Here is a 21,774-nt window from a genome sequence, read left to right as displayed (position 1 = left end):
TACATGGTAACACAGCTGCTCCCATTCACATCCCAGTAAGTGAGCTCAGAGCCATAGTCAGAAGTGATTTAAGGTTCAGCTCCACCCCTTTCTGACACAGCCATTAGCAAGTATGGAAACACAATCCCTCTCTGGGGAAGTCTCTGGGGGTGGCAGCCACCCCCAGCAAAGGGGAGAGCAGACAGCAAGCATTTGAGCAAGCTTCTCAACTCTTAAAAGAGTCCATCAGCAATTATGATAACTGTTGGCATTACTGAAACAGGTCTTGTGCCAAGCATTAGTCTTGATTGATGAACTGTATCAAAATAGTGAAATGGGCACTATATATTAGCACTAAGGAAATAAGCGCTGAAAATCAACATAAGCAACCAATTTACTCTTTTTTGAGGAAATGAAAATACCATGGTGCCTTCATTTTAGAGGTGGATCTGAATTAAAACTTCACATCACATGAATGGATCTCAATGTTGTCCAGCCACCCAGATGTAGCATTTAATAAATCTATACGTACAATCATTTCTGGTTAACACTTCAGGCTGGAATCTGCCTTTGTAGTCAAGATAGCACCTCTAACTCTTTTCCACCTGGAAATTAATCTGGATTAAACATACTTGAAAAGTTTAAAATGCATTTAGCAGAGTAATAATCATAAAAACATGAACAAAAGGGAAAGAGTAAAAATAAAGTCCTGCTTCATTGATATGAAGCAAGGGCTCCACAAGTATTTTTCTTAGCAAAGAAGGGGGAGGGAGATTAGCAGTAAAGAAGGATGCTGATAACCAATTTAGTACAGACCAGTGCCACAGCATGTTGCTATCCTTCTCATCCTCCTCCCTCTAGCCTGACTCAACAAGGGCAGATGCTAATCCTTCCATTTTCAGCACAATACAAACCTCTTTCTGTTCTCTAATCCATCACCACATCAGCAGCATCAGCTGATGTGTGGCCCCTTTCTCCCCAGTAGTCTCTGCCAGCATGCCTGATCCTGAATGTCTCCTGCCCGAAATCCAGTGCCAGGAAAGGTTTGTAGGATGAACAAAATACTGCCCCTTGAATGGTGCTTCAGGGGAATTTAGGCAGCCTGAGTTTTAGTTTGTTTTCTTTAAAAGGCGGTTTAGCAGAACAGAGCTCAGATTTACAAGACAAAGGAGGAGAAAAAAACCCGAGTAATGTTGTTAATCTCACTGCAGTGGTGGAAAGAAATTCCATTTATGTTCTTAGGGAGGGTCTTTGCTTTATGATCCAGCAAAGGCTGGATGCTACAAGGCCTTTTGAACTTGTGCCAAATTCAATAGAGACCCACAGCAGTGGAAAGCAAAGTCATTTAATTCTACAATTAACTGAACTTCCACTATAAATTTTAGGGATGTATCCTACAATTTGATACGCAGCTTTGGCACTTACAGTCCATATGAATTTCACTTACACTCCATATGAATTTGAGTTGTTATGATCAGCGGTAACATGCAAAGCAGGAAAAGCTGTACAATCCAGCAAAAATAACTGTTTGGGGTTTTTTTTGTTTTTGTTCATCTTAAAGCTCTTTTGCACCATTTTGGTAATGTAGAGGGCTGAATATGGCTATAAATCATGCAAGAAAGGACACTTTAATGACACCAAAGAAGGCACACTTAACACATCTGCATGCAACAGTATAATATAAAAAGGGCAGATCCCCTACTAGTCAAAAACCCCCAACAACACAAACAAAACCCCAAGGAAACAGCACTCTGCTCCTGGTGTAAGGAGTCCTCACATCCATTTGTTTGGTCCTGAGAAAGTGTGGGACACTTTAAATTAGCTGTTACATGTAAAGCACAGCACATAATTCACTAATATAACAGTTTAAAAGCATTTGGATCTTGAAATCCTGTGAGATATCAGTAACATGTAAGAGGCATCTAACCTTCACAGAGAATGAAATGTATCTTTTAGTTTAAATTTCTTTTACTCAGGAATGATAGCTTCTCTCCTACATCCAGAATGTGGATTGTTCCTATCTCATCCTCCATATTTTCTCCAGAGAAGGTGAGCAGCTCTTCAAGCAGAAAATTTCTCCTCTTGTGCTTGCAAACAGCTTGCTCAGAAATAGCAGGACTAATGTTGCCTCTGCACCCATGTAAGGACATGGGCTGTAGACACATCCCTGCACATGCACAAAGTAGTGTGAAGCAACTGGAAGTTGCTTCTGCATCTTCTGCAACTCGTAGAAGAAATGGTCTCAAAAGTGGGACATGACTTTCCTGCTGATAGGGATGCATAAACTGGGGAGGATTACTCAGCTTCAGGAACAGCACCCTGGATATTCTTGCAAGGTGCCTTGTACCAGGGTGTATAGCAAAGTGGGTTTATTATCATTAAAAAAAAACCCAAACAACAAACACCCTACCACCTCCCTGCCCAAAAAGCCCAAAACCAAACACCAAGAAAGTGTGCAAAAGTGTCTGAGGATTGAACTATACCAGCTCTGGGGTGGGACACAGTAATCAGGAGCAAAACACTCTCAGGAGGCAACTTAATAATGGAATTTGCTTCTGTATTAGGTCAGAGTTGCTACGAACCTCACCCATCCGTGAAGCAGAGTCAGATTTGTTACTTTAGTTCAGTCTTATCTAGTAAGACAAAGGAAAGAGGAGTACAGAGGATGTAAACAAAAAATTCCTGGCTCTTGCTTTGAAAGAAACAGGAAAGAAAATTACAGTATCTGTGGAACTTCCTACAACATGATTTTTGCAAGGCAGTCAGGAATCAGCAATACAGGGCACTACCCCATTAGCATAGAACAAAAATGCTCTTATCACAGTTTTACCTTCACAGTCCAGCTTGCTGTGCTAGCAACTGAAAAATAAGAAATAACTCACTGAGAAAGCTTCATAAGAGGTCACAACAATATTGTAGAGGGTGATGTAGGTGTACAGCAGGTGTTCGCAAATGTGGAATTACATCTATAAGCACAGTACTATCTACTGAGGAATTTGAACAGTAGAGTTTGCCCTGACACTCAAGGCTCTATAGAAACTGTATGCTGTGGGACCCTACCTACTTGTCACCTCAGACTGGCATGTACTACAGAAAATATCCTGCTTCCCCGTGGAGGAGGAGGGAGGTACCCACGAGGCCTTGCCCTGTCACTGCAGGGACTTGAGTGCTCAGGGTCAGGCAGGAGACTCACAGGCCAAGGTTCAATTCAAATCTGAGTGTTTGTTAAAAACCTGTTCAGATAATCTTGCACAGAGCCTGGTACCCACAGGCAGAAGGAATAGAACTCATCAGTGACCCCGTGGGAAGACATCCATCCCTGGCACACTGAAATGACCCCAGTACTATACTTGCTATGCAGGGAAAGTGAGGGCAGCCCTGGATGGACACACACTAACTACAGAATAGCTTTCTCCAGTACCCTTTTAAACAAAATTAATAAAAAAGTTTCATTGTTTCATTGCTCTTCTTTAAAAACAAAACAAAAGAACAGTTTTCTGTTGCTTATAAGGCACATCCACCCAGTTACATGAGAAGCTTTGCACACTGGTTTAGGGCTGCACCTACCTGGTCACTCTGCATCTGAAAAGCCTCCTGGATACTGGCAAATGCACAACAGTGGAGACAATTCCCCAAAAAACAAAGGCAAGAAAAATCTGCCTTTCTAGCCAACAAGGAGATTAAGTATCCATGGGTTTAGGATTGACAATTGACCAGCACTTTTTAAAAGAACCAGAAGCATTTAACATGTGAAGTTCATTTAAGTAAGAGACAAAAGTAAGATTAAAAGTTAAATTAAATTCAATGACACAGAAGAACTGAAGCGGGGCTGTGATATAGAAATACAAACTAGGTGATTCTTAAAAACACACTGTTTCATGTTTCCTTACCAGAAACAAGTTTACTTTCTTTATTAAAATCAGTAATGGTATGAACACATTGTCTTGGTAAATAACATTTGCTACTTTTCTCTTTCCCCCACTCCCTTCCCACCCAGATACATGCTTATAAAACAAAGTGATTACAACAAATTCGGTGTCCAGACACTTAAGAATATGTTGCACTGAACACAGACCACCCACTGACTTCAACTGCTTTGTTTTTCCAGTCTGAATTTTTGCAGATTTTCCACTGCCCTTGATAATGAAGAACATAAGTTTTTTCTATTTTATTTTTTATTTTTAAATACAAAAAGGCAACATGCAAGGGCAGGTCAAAGAGAATCTGTTAGATGCCAGAAAATCCAAGACTATACCACACATGTTGCCAACTGGTGTGCTGTTAGAGCATCATCCTTACTTTTGCACTCACACTGTAGCTTAAAGATCCAAACTGGTTCCCCTCTTAGTTAGCCCTCATGAGACTGCTAGGCACTGATCTCTGTAGTTTGTCTATCTCATATGGAGGTTACCTCTATTAAAAGTAAACTACAGTGACAAAACAGAAGTGAAATTAGCCCAGAAACACAGCAGCTTTGCCATGGTTCCATGGGTCAAAGCCCTGAGAGAGCTTTCTCCCCAGGGTCCACAAATTCTCCAAAATTTCCTGATTTTGCACAACCACTTGCATAACATAGTTTGGCTTGGTGTTATCACATGGAGCTATGTTCTTAGGGGAGGGGTAGGCAGATGGGAGCATACTGCTGACAGGAACAACAGAAAGAGACCGTTTAAACCATATTTCAGTGTAAAAAAGATAATCTACCTAGACCGATTCTGCATCTCTGCAGAGTTAACATACTAGCTTTGCTGTTCATTTCCAAAGGTCACCTTCTTCCTGCTGAGGAGCCTTCTGCCACGTATGTGTCCAGTCTAGCTATTTTTGCCAGATACTTTTTGTCAGGTTAGGTTAATTATTAACCCAAATCACAAAAACAACCCCACCATAAAATCCTTTTATTTTACTTGCAAACTGGGTACATTAGGACAAACGCTGAACAAGCTTAATCCACCATAAACAGTGGTCATGTGCTACATTTACATAGCTTTTGTCAGCAGCACTTCAGAAAAACATGCGCAAATAGGGATCACTTCATCTTTCATTAAACCTAACCAATTTGGAATTGTTAAATGTTGTATGGTGATGGTCTGTAAAGCAAAGGGCAGAGCACTTCAGTGAAGTACAGAAACCAGGAAAAAAAAAAAAAAAACATTTAAGAAGGTTAGGCTTAAACACAAACTGACATATGTCCAGAACCACAGAAAAGGCCCCTTATAAACAAGGCGTTGTAAGTTTTACTGACTGCAAATAGCACGGGGCTTTGATCTTCTGCTTAGCTTCAGAGGCTCCATGAGCTCATCTTATTTTACCCATAGATAAACTTCTACCTCAGAGCAAATCCCAGTCCCATAGCTGAAATTTGACAGCTTGAATACTAGATATCCAGCCTGTAAAGACATTTGTTTAGCCTCATTTGAACTGTGTGGAGATCTTTACGTGATAATCTGACTGTAACAGATACTATGAATTTCAGTCTTAAGCCAGTTGCTTGATTTTCCTCCCTTGACTTATTACTGTATTGCCTATTGTAATTCTGAAGCTTCCACTGGAAAAGGGTTGATTTCTTGTGGTAAAATGAAAGCTAAACATCTAAGAGGGAAAAAAAAAACCCACACCAAAACCATACTAACATAGAGTATACATCCTCCATATAAAATCACAGAAGCAGGCACTCTCAATATTGCATTATTGGGGCCACTTGTTAGAGCAACTAGGTTTAAGAATCAGAGGTGGGAGAGCAGTTTTTACTTCTGTACTAACACTTGCTTTGGGGGTTTTGAAGGAGTTGGGGGGGTTCTGTTTGGGCTTTTTTTTTTCCCCTAGTAAAATGTTTCCTATTATTCTTCCTGATGTGTTTCATAAAAGTATAATGTAGACAGCATTTATTTGGCTTAGCCGTTGTCAACAACAGCAGGTAGAGATGAATCTGGTGGCAGGTTTCAGTGAAACACCAGCAATCAGATCATGTTCTCAGGGTGTACATGCACACACTGAAGTTCACTTGGGTCACATAGGGCCTGTCCTCCAGGCAACTGGGGCTGTCTCAAGCATCTAATACAGTAGACACGAGGAAAATAGCTAAAAGACCTTGAGAATAGACACCAAAACATTATTTAACAACACAAGACAATTTAATATTCTGGACTTGTGGCAACTTGCCCAACTACAAAATCCAGCTAATCAGAAAGTTTAAATTAACTTTCTTGCATCTCCTGGATAAATCTTGTCTGCACCCCTGCCAAAACACACCACACTCCTCTGTGGTCCCAAACATTCCTTCGCTGGAGGTATTTCTTCTGCAGCTCCTCACAGTGCCATGCATGTGGTTGCATTGCACAGACACACCAAATGATCAGAGGCAAAGTTAAGTGCATAAAAGCATCAATCTGTGTCTTCTGGAAACCTGGAGAAAGCTGTTAGTCCTGCCTCAGCACTCCTGCTCCCTCCTCCCTGCTCCCTCCTCCTCTCCACCTTGATCCAAAAACTAGACCAAAAAGGGAGAAATATTTCCAGGGCCCAACTTAAGCTTCTGCCACCCAGGCCTAATGTGTCTCTGCCTGGTCAGCCACTAATTATATTCATTATTCATGTTCCTATCAGGGACACATGCAATGCCTGGAGCACTATCCTTTGACAGAGACTGCAAACCAAAGCTGCTGTGGGAATTTAGCAGCTACCCAGAGGACAGATAACAACAGGATGTCATTTATCCTCAGTGGCAGGGTCTTGCTAAAGCAGTTAGAGGCCAAAATTAGTTACCAAGCAAAGGCTGGTTAATGATTCAAGCAAAATTAGTCAGGGCCTCAGCCAAAGTGACCATGAAGACATGTTCATGTGGCACTAAGGCACTAATTAGCACTGCCACTGGATGGTTCCATGCAGGTCACAGCCAGGTCTGGATCACAGGGTGTATTACCCATCCTGCTAATGACACCAGTGTTAATGAAGTGAAAGTTTGCTCCCATGGAAAGGTTAAGCCAGAAATTATCTCTTTATCTGATGCAAATACAACAGGGAATGGAGGCTCTGCCCCCTCCATTAGTATTAACCAGTGCATGCTCAGACAGGGAAAGCAGGAGCAACCCCAGAAGCTGGACCTTCTGCTCCCCAGGCCCTATCCCAATTACTTTTGAAATGAGCCCTTTCTGGTGTGTCTCTCAACCCTCAAAAGGCACGATTTTATCCTGGAGCATGGGAGCAAGTAGATAAAAAGCAGTATATGGGATTAGTAATGACTGCATAGCAAAGGTGTAGATTTGGTGCCACTGTCAAAACTCATACACTGAGCTTCCACTATTTACAGCAGTGCAGCTGAGTACAGACTAGAGCAAGGCTGGGGCTGTTTCTTACCATTTTAAAGGGCTACAGAAAAAGTTTCTCTTTTGACAATACAATATCCTGAAAAACAAATTAAGTTCTCCTTGTGTTGGATGTATATGAACTAATTACAGGAATAGAAACAACACACTACTGCTTCCATTCTACATTAAACTTAATCACAATCTCATTTATAGGTCTTCAAATTTTTAGGTTTATTTAAATTCTAAAGAAGCCATATTACCACACAGACCCAATGATTTCAAAACATTAAAGTCCATGGGAGCCCAAGGGGACCCATAGTAGCAATGTGGATGTTCTTGTTTGATGGCCTGGGGACAGAAGAGAGAAAAGTCTTAAGGACTTCCCAGTTTTGGAGAAAGTTCAAACCTAGAGCAGCTGGGAAGGTAACCAGGGCAGATATAATTGAAGTCTGGATTAGGCAATGTGGAGTAGCAGCTGCATAGGATGCAGCAGCACTTCTGATGGCGGGCAGGTAGAATGCTAAATAATCCTGGCTAGAAGGCAGCTCTACACTATGCCTTGCTCAGGACACTCACATCCATTTCATTTCAGTAGCAGCCCCGACTTCTTCAGACTTATTTTTTAATTAGCGTTATTTATTAAACTTCTCAAGATTTTACTTGGCAGAGGGTAAAAAGGGTCTGCAACATTTCCCAATAGGGTTACTTTAAGCCAGTCAGTGAAATTTGATATGTGTTCTTAATCTTCAAGACTTCTGTTGACATCACAAGCTGGGAAAGTGGAGCCAGCAACTGAGGGAGTTGAAGTTTGGATTACATGAAGAGCACTCTTTCTGTTTTTCTTTCTAGACTATTATAGCTTTTAGTACAAAACTAAAGAATTAAAAGAATTTCAAGAGGATGTGGAGTTGCAGCTCTAGGTATTGACAGCAGTATGGAATGGTCTGGATTTCAAGTAAGTCCAAAAGCAAAGACAGAATTAACAACTAAGCCAGAGGTACAGGGCTGGATGACAAAAAGTGCAAGCCTCATGTAAAAGAAGTACCAGGGCCAAATAAGACAGGAGATCCTGCAAGGGCGAAGAGCCTAATCAAAGCCACTCCTTCTCAGCAACTCCAGAGAAGCAGGGAACAAACAAGATGGGGGAGAACACCCTGCTTGTTTGCAGAAGTGCTCATACAACATGACACTCCTGCCCTTGGTGGCACCAGCTCCAGTAGAGCAGCAGCCTGAAGTCACAGACTCTCCCTCCAACATGCTCTGGAGAGCCCCAGGCCCTCCAGCTCTGTGCAGGAAGGATAGGTGCTAGAGGTGACCTCCCTGCCCTGGGCCAGGCCCCAGCTGCTGCCACAGAGAAGTGTGTAGACCTGTGGCCGTTGTCCTGGATGGCAGCTGTGGGGATTAGCCTCTGCCTAAGATAGGGCTCTGGGAGTCCAGTTTCTGGGCTGGGGGGGGGGACACGACACAGACAAATCCATCATCTTTTTTAATTTATCCTAGTTAGACCAACCTCTCAAAAAGCTAAGGAGCCTGATGTGCACTGCGAGGAAGCAAGAAAGCACTGGGAATCCAATCCTGCTCTTACTGATGTCAGATAAGGGCTTTATTGTTGACTGCAATGAGGCCAGAATGACATCCTCACAGCTGAATAGAGGAGACAAGACAAAAAAAGGCAATCCTTGGAACCCTAAATAAAACAGCAGATGTCAGATCACATATTTCCAAACAGAAGACACTGAAATCAATGGTTTGAAATGTTAATTGCCTATTTTGAATGCAGCTCTTTCCAGCAGCCCACTTTGCCATGTCAGCTTCCACTGAGGTTATAGATCTCTCAATCCTTTAAAATAGGCTGGGGAAAGTTAGCACCTTCACGCTGCTTGTTACCAAAGAGGTTAGATAAGTTATTTCTAACCCGGGGTGGGGGGAGGAAGGAAAATAGGGAAACCCATCAGGAATAGCTTTCCATATTTTCACACTGTCTACCACCAACCTTAAACACACAGAAGCTATGTTTCCTGGAAGCTCTTAGAGCAAAAACATGATACCATAGGCTGAAACACACCTTCTGCTCACAGGCCAAGTGCATTCTGCTTATTCACAGAAACAGATGTCTTGCCGGGCTTGAGTGTGCACACAGCCTGGAAATCAGTAGGTGCCACAAAAAGCTAAAGCTCAGTTTTATAGGCCTGATTTCAATTTATTGACATGCTACTTCATGTGCCTCTTGAAAAAGCTTATAAAATATTTTAAAGAGAGCACAGATTCCTTTCATTACTTTTACAGAATAAAACTTACAGGAAAAAAACACATGTCAGAACATGATAGGGCAAGTCTGTACTATTAAATGTTTACAGTTTGTTAAATGTCCCATTCTTGCCTCATTTGTCAGTTACTCAGTCAAGTGAATGACCTCTGACAGTGCTGTATGCAAACGTTAACCAAGGGGTAAAACAACCGTATCTAATCACAGGTAACCGAAGACTTTTCTGACTACTCAAGTAAAACTCTGGGCAGAAGCCTATTATGGCTGGCCTCAGTGCTGGCAAGACTGAGAAACATGAAAAGCAAACAAAACTCCCCGAAGCCAGTAACACCTGCTGAGGAAAGGTTTATCTTATTACAGAAGTGACCAAGCTCACTTTTTCCTCACTGTTAAACCTGAAGATGACTATTCACCTTTTTACACAATCACATGAGGTCAAATGGGAGTGACAGACACTGAAAAGCAGGAGCTAAAGTTAGCACTGTGTATTTTTCTGACCTTTGGTGTGTTTACAGAATACAGAAGCTATTGTCTGGAATACTTTCACATCTCTCCATGCTGAGGGGGAGGGAGCTGCCGAAGAGGATTATGAACAGTGCTCTGCTGGTGCATGAAAAACAGAGCCAACATCGCAGCAGCAATGGATTGCTGACCTCCACCCCAGCATTTCACCCCACTCCAATTTAAGAGCAGACAAGAATTGTAAAATACACACCAGCATGTGATGGTGAATGGGAAAGCAACCTTACTTTCACAAAAAAAGCAACAAAACCAGTCTTAACCTTCTGAGATTTTGTACATAACTTTGGAGCCCACACAATTCCAGAATTTCATATTCTGGGAAACCCTTGGTAAAAACAAGATAAAACAATATATACACAAGTGCTTCTGTTGCAGAAATAGTTTTATATTTGCCCTTTCTTTCCTATGCAGATAATGCTCCTATAGAGGAGCCTTGCCTTTTACTTGGTTGTAGTGTTCCTCATCACCTTGTTTGCACATACAATGCTAACTGAATGAAGAAAGGTTACTTTCACAAGCTTTTTGGACACAGGTGTTGTAATTGGATGCTCACCCTGGTGCAGTCTATTTTGATGGAAAAGGTCACGGAGAGGCCTCAAACATGGAAGGGACAGATTTGCATTTGCTTGTAGGTTCTATATTACTGTAGCTATCTATAAAATAGGTATATAGCTTAAACAAACTATCTTGCTCCTCCTACAGGCATTTTAACGACTGTCTTCTTTTGTCTTAGCTACTTAGACCAGAAACTTCTGTAAGCATGAAGGGGATTTTGGGAGGTTTCATTTTGATTTTTTTGGTATTTCGTTTTGTTTTGTTTTTGACAGGATGGTTGCACAGATTTCCCAGCTGCACTCCAACTGAACATGATACTTCCAGATAACATCAGTACATTATGATTGTTGTTTTTGCTATACAAACACCCCCCCCCCCTTTTTTTTTCCACTTGCTGCAGTGCTGTGGGTCAAACCCCTGAACTAAGGCTTTTGAAAAACCAGAAAATCTCCTGACCATCAGCTCAAAACCACCTTTCCACTACACACACACTGCCTTTTCTACTGTGCACAGCAAGCAGATGATATTTGGTTTAAGCACCTCAGACCTAGAAATGAGCTAATAGAAAAGAGCAACATATTAAACTTCATTGTATGAAATAGTAGAGCGATCAAAGCATCAAGAGAGAAAGGACAAGAGTCAAATCCACCAGTGATTTACCTTGTAGAAAAATGCCACTGATCAGTCATGTCCCTCAAACTTCAGAAAAGTTACTGCCTGCTAGCAGAAAGTGCCAGTCACAGACCCCTGCAGGGCTCCCTGTCACTGCACACCAGCAGCAGCCAGCATGCCCAGCCTCCCACAGAACAAAGGGAGGCTGGTTTGGGTCATCTCTTTTCTCTGCCACCTTCAGCTTTGTTTCCCAGAAAACCCTGCTGAGACAAACCCTCTTGCATCCCTAGTTCCCTCCATTTTGTAAATACCCTCCCCAGTCCTATAGAAACTACGCATGCTCTAGAAAACTATTTACCTGCTCAGAATCTGCTTAATAGGCACATGTGGACAGAAGTTCTTGGACTAGAAACTGCAAGCTACTGGTGACCATGAACAAGTTGCACTAATAAAACTCTGTCAAAGAATCTGTTACAGCCTTTGGCTGTTTTTTTCCTCCTCCAAATAAGCTCTACTTCTCAGTGATGCTTAGAAAGAGCCTTCCTTTAGCTGGGGACTGGAGTTACTACATTCAATGCTCCCTGGTAAAGCAAGCTCAGAAGAGGGGACCAGAACATTTTGGCTGTGTTCCTAGCTTACCAAGGTCTTTTAACAATTCACATCACAAAGGCTGCTCTAGGAAAGATTCTGAGTGCAAAAGTCTAAGCATATAAACCACCATCAGCCAGAGTTCCTGATATTAATGCAAGAATATCATAACTCTCCACAGTTGGATCTTTAGCACAAACCAGGAGCCAGAAGTTTTGCCATCCTGGGATCTAACTCCTACATGCTCTGGTTTAGCAGCATCCTGGCTTGCCAGATCTGTGGTTGTATCTTTTTTGAAAAGGCTGGTTGTTATGGGAGTAGAAACAGACAGAAGGGTTTCAGACCTAAAGAGCAGCCAGATTGACAAAATCAGTTCATGTTTGATCGTTATTTAAACTCTAGTAAATCCAGCCCTAAGAACAAGGGAAATCTGTATGAAACCCAGTAAATTCTTTGGCCTGACTAAACAGTTCTATACTGGAAGCTGAGACAGGGAGAAAAGGCTTTAAACAATGCTTGCATCCTCTCCATCCTTGGGCTGATCTGGCACAGCTGTAAGACTTGGATATGCCTGGCCATTTCAAAGGCGTGTTTTCAAAGGGAGAATCAGAGCACTCCTATCAGCACTCCGCACAATATGTTCATACACAGCCTTGTGACTGGACCTCCAGTACCTCTTTTACACCACTCAATCTCAACATGCTAGAGCACCTAGATACAAAGTAAGCATCTGAGCACCCTCCCTTCTGAGTGGGAATGCCAAAGTCCTCCTTAGAGCCTTCTGCTGAATACATCTTCCCCCTTTGCAATGTTTCTTCTCTCACCTATAGCTTTCAGTCCCTCTTCCCCCATCAAACCTGGTTTAAACCCCTCATTCCTAAGTTAAAAACTCTGTGATGTTTTGATTTAGCTCGGTTAAGACTGCTGGTTTCGGCATTTTGTATGTACATTGATTAGAAACAAGTATGATCTCTTTTACACTGGTTTGTAGTTTCAAAAAACTTATTCAAGATGCTAACAGGCAGCTAGCATGTCAAACCTTGCCCTCCCAAACGATCTTTAAGGATTTTTTTCACATGCAGTGGTGGTTTTTAAAAAATACTTATAAAATTAAAAATATATGCATATTTGAAGGTTTTTATTGGAGCTGAATGATGCTTGAATCATTGCAAAACGCAAGGTTTGTGACTTCTTTTTCTTAAACTCAAAACCCAAGCCAGACATTTAAAAAGAAATCGACTAAAATAAACTTTCCAACTACATTTTTATAGTCAAAATAAAAGCTTAAGGGAAATGTAATACTGGAATTGTAAAGAACAAATAATTCCTAGCGTGACCAAAACAACCATCCTTTTACATTCTTAAACAATAATGTATTGCCAGCAAACCCAATTTGACCAGGAAAGCAGCACATAACTTTCCAATCAGTAACTCACAAACTTCACCCTGCATTTCAATTGTGCAAGACCACAGAGCACCCCTTTCCTTCCCTTCCCTGTCACTATGGCACCACCAGTATTAACCAGTACACTTTCTGGTTGCCAACCAACCAGCTATGTCCCAAACTGAGTCCATTTAAAAATATTTGTCTTTAGTCTTGCCTAGTTTTGCACTTGGACCGTAAGAACATAGACAGGACCTTCTGCACAAGTAAATAGTTTTTAAAATGGTATCATCTTGCCTTCTGTGTTTCATACATATGTTTGAGCATCATCTTGCCACTTCTGGAATACTGAAGAGTTTCCACTTACCAAAGTCGTCCTTATCCCAACACCCTTTACAGGAAAGGAATGAAGGCCCCTAATATAACAGATGATCCCACCAACCTTTAATCACAGCAGTGCAAAGGAAATAAGATTCCAGCTTCTCTTTAACATACTTTGTCAATGAACGGACATCATGTGCTCTTCAAGGTGATAGTTACTAACAGTTGCCTGTTGAATCCCACCAGGACAGGCATATTTTTTTCACTTTCTGAAGGACTGTGAGACAGAAGTACCAGTATTTTCTAGTAGCCCCAGAACAAAGAACACTTTGTTGCCTTAAAGTGAGTGTTTCTTTGGAGATGCATTTCTTTCTCAAAAGAACTAAGACTAAACCATAATATGAATATCTTTGCAGACTTTCATCAATATTTTAGTCAGGTTTCCCATACCAAATTATCAGCCCACAGATAAGTAGAAATTTGCTGGAAGCTGGCATTCTTCTCCTGCAATGGTGGAGGTCACTGCATGCTCATAATGAAAGCACCACATGACGTACCTGACATGTACATGACTGCTCTATGTAGACAAAAAGGCAGATTAGCATGGCCTAAGCTATCATGAGTATGAAGTTCCACAGGGGATGCCAGCTACTCTGTAAAATCTTTGCAGGGCTACAAGAAGGCTAGGCTAGTGGCCCTGGGTATTTTCCACCCTTGAGTCACATGAGAAGGGGGACAAGAAGAGTGGGATGCATCAGTACCATAATGACAACCACCTTTGCTGTGACCTACTGGCACAAGATCAGAGAAGCAGAGGATGGAAAAGGAGAGTTTACTATTTTCAGTCCAACAGAGCAAGTATTTTTTCTGATGTTCAAAGTGGGAGGTTTGATCTTCTGTAAAAAACAGTTTCAACATTACAAGACACTTTCTCTGGCTTGTAGGTTCAAAGGAAAAATGCGACCAGCCAGGATCAAAAGCCTTGTTCAATCATGGCTGATAAGCATGTGCTTTATGGCACCTGTTCTGTAGATAGAGTCCTTCACCTTTCACAGAACACTGTAGCTATGGGACCACCTAGATCAGGGAGATGTGGGACAGGCCATCTCCCTGTTTACTGTGGAAATAAAGAATAATGAGAATCTTCAGCTGTAGGTGCCTATGAAATGTAATTTAGTCTGAGCTTTGTGTTCGCTTAATAGGCCAAGGAAACATTGTTAGATTAGTTGTATTGAGTTTACAAACCCTTAGAACAAGTTACTTATTACAGCAATACAAGAACAGCAATTTTGCTTTTTTACTGATATTTTCTTTCCATTCCCTTTTTATCTTCGGGTTCTTCTTTCCCTCCATTTCATCTAATAATTTTAGTAAAATGTTCAAATTTATTTACATTTCAAAAAGTGCAGATTGTTGCATTCCTTTTTCAGCTAGTTGGAGCTACATTAGTTTAAATATCTCTCACAATGCCTGACCTCCTCATTCCCAAGACAAGAAAATCCTTCCAGTTTTAATGAAGGAGAACCATTGTGCACAAAGCAGATGACCAGTACTGAGAATAGTTGATTGTTTTCCAGCTTTTGCCATGTGCTCCTTTTGTGTTCTCCAGGAATTCACTTTGTTTTGCTGTGCCTCAGTTCCCCATATATGAAATATAAATAACATCCAGCAGCACGATATAGGAACATACACAACTTTGTTTTGTGGTTCTAACACCCTAAAAATAAACAAGGAATATAAAACATATAAACACATTTCATCCACAGCATTATTTTTACACATGGGAATAAGAACTGCATTTATAAACTGAAAGGAGAAAGAAACATTATTTATCACGCTGTAAGAAATCCCAGCAGAGACAGTTTGATGGCAGCGATCTTAGCACCCTGAGCAATCTTTACTTACATAAATGAAGTCCATAAGTAATCGCTGTACTTTGTTAGACGAAGAGGGGCTCAGGATATCTGCTTCCCCATGGAACTCTAGAGAGAGAAAGCATTAACAGTAGCTACGAGAAAATAATTATTACCCATGACACCAACTAAAGTCACAACAAAAAAAATCCAGTGATAAGAAACATCTGGCAATAAAAGAGAAAGAGGGAGATGCTTCCTGAGAAATTTGAGCCTTCTCAGGGCCAGAAAAAAAGCCGGATGACATACAGTTTTATAGAACATATCTACCACTGTTTACTACCCGTTTGCCCCAGGGCAGCTAAAAGGTTCATGTGAGGAGCAGCATTCAATAAATATTTAACTTTTTTTAGAATGGATTTTCAGTGATCAAGAATTTCCTTTATATGGGATACAACTTCTGTCACATTAGCTAATACTTCATTTTTCACATACCCAGAGAGCAGCCATAAGTTTCAAGTTACTTTGAATTCATGGAAAAAAAAAAAAACACAGCAGCATATGGGGAAAAAAAGTCCTGTTTCCATGAGAAAGCATAATGTGCAACTTCCTGTAAGAGAGTGCTCTTTGAAACAGCAGAAGATAGTGGCTCTCTCCAGCATCCAGCAGGCTGCTAGAAATGCAAAGACAAACTATGCAGAAGCACAAAACTAATCACTGTATTATTACGTACTTCCTACAGAGAACTGGACATAGACAGTGCTTGTGCCACCTGGGGCCAGTGGAATGATCCCCTGACTTTTCCTTTTTAGTGGTGCTGGTGCAATCTGCACGCTCTAGACCTTCTAGGGAGCCTGAGGGCCTGGATCGCTGTGCCTCCACCGGTCCCGTCATCTTCTGGCAGAGACATAACTGTGCAAAAATGGTGCGTGAAGACAGTCCAACACATTAACCACTCAGAGCCCAGAGCCTTCGACCTCCTTTCCCCCTCTGTTAGGCTGGAGGGCTCGAGGGATGCAACAGGAAAAGCGGATTTCTCATTTGGCGTAAAAAAGGGGGTGAATATGCAAGGCATCTGTTCAGGGCTGTGTTTGCCTGTCCTCGGGTTGCAGGGGACTCCTCAGAGCGCTACTTGCCCTCTCACACTTGAAGCGTTTTTTCCAGTACGGGAGGTTGCAGCGGGCGACTCTGCCCCCCAGCGCTGGGCTCCCGCCTGCGCACCACCCTCCTTCCCCCCCCACCGCGGGTCGGTCCGTCCGCCTGCCTCGTCACACCTAAAGGCAGCTCCGAAATCATGCCGTGTCTTTCCTGAATCTATTCTATAGATATATATAGATCTATATGCCCATAGATCTGTTTTATAAATATAGCTGTATATGTTTCATAGATCTATATACATCCTATGAATATATCTACAGAAATATATCTTTTAATATTTATACATATGTGTGTGTGTACATATATATATATATATACACACATGTATATCAAGACACAACTGTAAATATTTAGACTTGTCCCATAGGAAAGCACATTTCCGCATACCCATCCCACATTGATACTTTATCCTTGTTTGTACTGATACCAGCCTAAGGGGCAAGTAATACAGCAATAAGTATATTGGGCATAGTGCCAGACTTGGTGAAGAAGCACTGATAATTCAAGCAATTCTCAAACCTGTAACAAATGAAGGTCCACAAGTAATGAAGGTGGTGCCTCGGATTCTCATTTCACTTCCACAGCTGAATTCTAGACCAACAGGGAACATCCTGCTTTGTAAATGCATTCTTGCCCTCTTCTCCTCCTACCCCTCCCTGTCCTCTGGTGCTCTTCTCCTAAACTTTTATGATTATTTTTATTCCAAACTTTCCATAAGATATGGATGAGATACCCAGCAAGAAAGCCACAATTAAAGCTAAACATTCCCTTCAGCTAGGGGCTTGCGTTCCTGAGTCATATTTTCCTCCATAAAATGCTTGGAAGACTTCTGAAAGAGTCCTGCAACACTTCCCAACAAATTGTGCGACTTCTGCTGGGAACAGTAAAAGTGTACTGCTAGAAAATAAATCATGCCTTCTGGGTCTGTAGCTACCCCCTGGAAAAATCCCATTGATGATCACAACTGGATGTCCAGTTGCTAGAAACACAGTCACTTTTGTGTATATGGGTGAAATTTTCATGTGCAGATTAACACCAGTTTAACACTTTATACCAACTCTGCCAAAATTCACAGAGACAGCCACCTTGTGAAAACTACAGAGGAAAGTCTGTTTTGCCATGTGCCCTCCCCCAGGTCATCCCCATCCTACCATGGTTATGTAGGTTATCCTACCTGCATAGAGCCCTACAGTGGTGAGTGACCACTACCATTTTCCAAGGATATGACCTAAAGTAAGGACTTACGCTCATTATTTTAAATATAATCATCTTATGCTTACCCTAGACATGATTAACCTGAGATTTGCCATGCCTTGGCTGGGCTCCAGGGCCTCCAATGCAGAACTGCATCCCCATAACCTCTGCAGGAGAGTTAGTCTGCCACAATTCTCCCTGGGCTTTCAGAAAGCACTCACATCAGATCTTCAGGATGACCCAGTGAACAACCCTTACCTCTCACAAAAAGGAAACTAATTCAGAGACCTAAATTAAGATGACAGACCTTAAAAGGTATGCAGCTATACCGCATCACAGAAAACAGACACTTTGAATAAATACAAGAGCTGGAAGAGAAGGAGCTGTACAAGGAGTTACTCAAGGCAAAATGTGGAAAAGCTGAGCTGCTTCAGGAAGAGCACAACGTTCTCTGGGAAAAGGCACAACAAATTTTACTTTCCTTTTGATTTAATTAAGGCAAAGAACACAACTTCAGGGATACCTCAGAATTGTTGTTTTAATTAGGAGATGAAATGATAAAATACATGGACAATTAGTTTGATTTCATATGGTAAAAACCTTTGTTGTGTTACACATTTTCAAATAAATGTATCAGGGTTAGACAGCTGTTAATATTTATGTGCTTACTAGCATATTTATTAATTTTGACTGTGTTCCAATACTGGACCAGAACTTTTGATGTTTGAGTTCATCCAGATAAGTATAAAAATGCCCTGCTGTACATGTTGCCCAAATACAGAAGAAGAATTTTCCTAGTCATGCTAAGCATGCTTACTTACACTGTACTCTCCAAGAAGCATGGATCAACAGAAAGACCGGCTTTATTGCTTTCTTCTGAAAATAAAAATTTTGAATATTTTCTTAGCTACATAGGCACATTGGGTGCTGTAATGCAAAGGAAAGCATTTTAAACTTGGAACACTGCCTCTTTGTTACAGTAACAAACCCCAAAACTTACCTAAAGCAGGATTTGGGATTTTGCTATTAAAGGGTTGCAGCAGAGTCACCCTAGACACAGTAATGGCCTGCCACAGTTCAGTAAGACAATACATTAATCCCTTAGACATTCTTAAGCTAATTTTGGAAATTGCCCTGCCATTCATAACAAAACACTTTGTCTTCTCATATCCATTTTCTGCTGCAGCTAGCAGTAGTTAATACTTTTTGACACTCCATCACCCTAGCAGCTGTTTTGTTTTGGTTTTGGAGGGTAGCTCCACCGGCATGGAAATAGATGGACTAGCAGATACAAAATCAAGGGAGGCTTTCCAGTGATTGCTGAATCATTTCTTCCTTTGTTACCGCTACAGGGCTTCCAGTCAGCAAGTCAATAGTGCATTCAGGATACTGCTTAAAGGCAGGACCCCATTCACTGAGGAGCCCCAATTAGCCATGTGATGTCAGGGGACCTTTTCACATCTAACACATTCACATTGTACCAGAATAATGTTTATCCACTTCCAAAAGTAAAGGATTAAAGAACTGGAGCACACTTATGTACCACTTTTGGGGGCTACAACAAATTTTTTCAGTGTGCATATCAAGATTTGTTCTGTTCTTCCCTTTTCATCCATCAGATAAGCATTATTCAACAGGATTTTCTTGCTGTTTTCATTTTAATGGAACAGAACATAACATAATGCAGGCCCTTTAAGGGAATGAATATACACATTTACTGAGAATAAAATGGGCTGAATTCACAAGTCTAACAGTCACCCTGTCTTTGGGGTTATTGGATGAGAACCTCTAGATAATCAAGACTGAAAACCCATCTCTGCAAGATGCCTGGGTTGCCCCAACCAGCAGCACAGGCTGAGAAAAAGCTAGGTAGGTGCTCCAGCTTTAGGCTACAGAAAAATGAGGCAAGTATTATATGCAATTTTCACCAATAGCTGGACTTAGACAGAAAGAATCACACAAGGCTAACTAACCAGAGGAGCCACCTCTGTTTCTTAGTGCAGGTCCCTACTGAATCTTTCAGCAGCAGATGTCTGACAAGTGCAACCAACAGAGTCCGGGGGGGCAGCCTGGTCCCCATCAGAGACAGACACACACCGAAGGAAAAGTGCAGATTGGAACTGAACATTTAACTCCCACTATTCTCAGACTGACTCTTGCTTACAGCTTGCTCATTTTTATTTTTCCACAAGAAAAACAAACAGCTCAAGACGACAAAAAGCATAATTGTCTGTTAACAATGAAGAAGCAACACTGCAGAAGCACTTTCCACTCAGAACAAGGGCCTCAAGCAAAAGCTATTAACCACCATCACACTCAGTAACCCCAGAGAAGTACTGAGAAGTGAGAGGAGCATATTTGTTGGTGGTTTTGTTTGAGGTTTTTTTTAAGGGAAAAAGAACTAAAAAATAAACACAGGATTTGTTCTCCAGGGAACTCAACAAATAAGACATTATAACATGGCAGGTTAAGGTTCCAGCAGGTTTTTACTGCAGATTAGTATTTGCAGGGTAACCTATTATTTTATTTGGGAGGTAGCACAGCTGTTGCCCATACTACCAATTTTTTAACCTGTGCTTGGCTAAGACCTCTTCTGCTCAATGCATGTACCAGACAGCAATAAAATTTGCCAGGCTGTAATAACTCCTCAGGGCTTACTTACTGTGTTACATTAGAAAACCAAATGACAGTGAATAGAACACACATTTTATTAGTCTCTTCCTACTAGTTCCACCTTATTTTAAGCATGCATCTTATTTCAATGATGCAGGACTTCAGTTCTCAAGTAACAGCAACAAAGAAAACACACCTGTGCTGGCAAAAATTGAAGTGATTTTACGAACTTCTGAGTCTGCATAAACTGGAACTGAACAATAAAAAGCATAAAACAGTGGCTATGTTTCATATAAAGCTGCGTACATGAAATCTGCAGCAACAAGTAACATTTTGTTTGAAAATGCCTGTATCCAAAGCTCAAATTCTCAGGAGTTTGCCCACGTAATTCATATTATAGTTCCATTCCAAAAGGAGATAACTAAAACAAGGAGTATGTAGCCTGTTCTATTACCAAGATGTCTGTTTAAATCCAGCTATAGTTGTCAGGTTTTTTTTTCTTTAATTAAGATAATTTCTCTAAACTTCTCCTCTGTTATAACGAACAAAATATCTCTGTAGGAATATTAATTACTCCCTACATCACACTTACAGCATTTTCACTGAAATTTGGAAGAAAAAGAAAAAGATGACCCAAGACTCCCAGCAAGCATAATCTTATAAGTAGGGGAGTTCAGGAATATTCAGTTTGATTCAAGCTTTTGAAGATAAGTGAACACACATGTAATGATGTGTTTTACATCAGGGAGGGATAGGGGTTTTGAGTTAATTTCTACTCCTCTTAACATGTACGTTGTTATAAATTCCAGGGCTTAAAGTTTTATTACTTACAACTTTAGACAGTTCCATCTCAGCTTTCAGGGGTAATGGAACAAACACACAATATGTATACACAGCTTTAACAAAATACACTAATAAAAAAAACAACAACTGGGCGCTAACAATGAAACTATGCTATGCCACATCAAGTCACTAGAGGCATCTAAATAAAAAGTACTATTTTTTTAATAGACAAACTACAGAGTGATTAAATTATACATTAAAAAAGTCAGTTAACTAAATAGCATAAGGGTTTTTTGTTTTTGTACTTTCTATATGAATCCTTTTCTTAGACAATCTTAGTACTCCCCTTTCTTTACTCATCTTTCAAACATAGGCATATTTTCATAAGGCATTAAGCTACTTTCATCATTTATATTAGTCTTTGAGACAGAGCGTTCATCTTGATTAGTAACAAGCAAGAAGATTAGTGATGAATAAGATATATCCATTATTAGAAAGAACACACATACCAGAACCTCTCAGCTACAAACCCTTAGAGTCAGCTTTCTGATTTTCAGCATCCAAAAGAAAAAGGTAAACATACAAACAAATACCTCTAAACTCCTTACCTCAGATAACAATACTTTATTCTAATAGCTTACCACT

The 21,774-nt window shown here is 40.9% G+C and overlaps 1 long non-coding RNA gene across 2 annotated transcripts; it reads right to left on the bottom strand.

Annotated features, from left to right (window-relative positions):
- Positions 1-414: 414 nt before the first annotated feature.
- Positions 415-16,432, bottom strand: LOC133225760 (uncharacterized). 2 transcript variants are annotated; one of them, XR_009729262.1, is made up of 3 exons: positions 16,154-16,432; positions 3,547-3,643; positions 415-584 (listed from the first exon to the last, which is right to left on the bottom strand). It is a non-coding gene; the product is annotated as an uncharacterized LOC133225760 (long non-coding RNA). The 2 variants fall into 2 exon arrangements; XR_009729263.1 differs by lacking the exon at positions 16,154-16,432 and adding an exon at positions 6,135-6,795 and having other exon boundaries at positions 3,547-3,639.
- Between the last annotated feature and the right edge of the window lie 5,342 nt (positions 16,433-21,774).

Source organism: Neopsephotus bourkii, unplaced genomic scaffold, assembly GCF_033783945.1.
Source record: "Neopsephotus bourkii isolate Nb327-2 ecotype Australia unplaced genomic scaffold, CSIRO-AGI_Nbou_v1 NB_1767, whole genome shotgun sequence".
NCBI lineage: Eukaryota > Metazoa > Chordata > Aves > Psittaciformes > Psittacidae > Neopsephotus > Neopsephotus bourkii.
The sequence above is the reverse complement of the archived record's forward strand: the minus strand, read 5'-3'. Positions and strand labels throughout refer to the sequence as shown.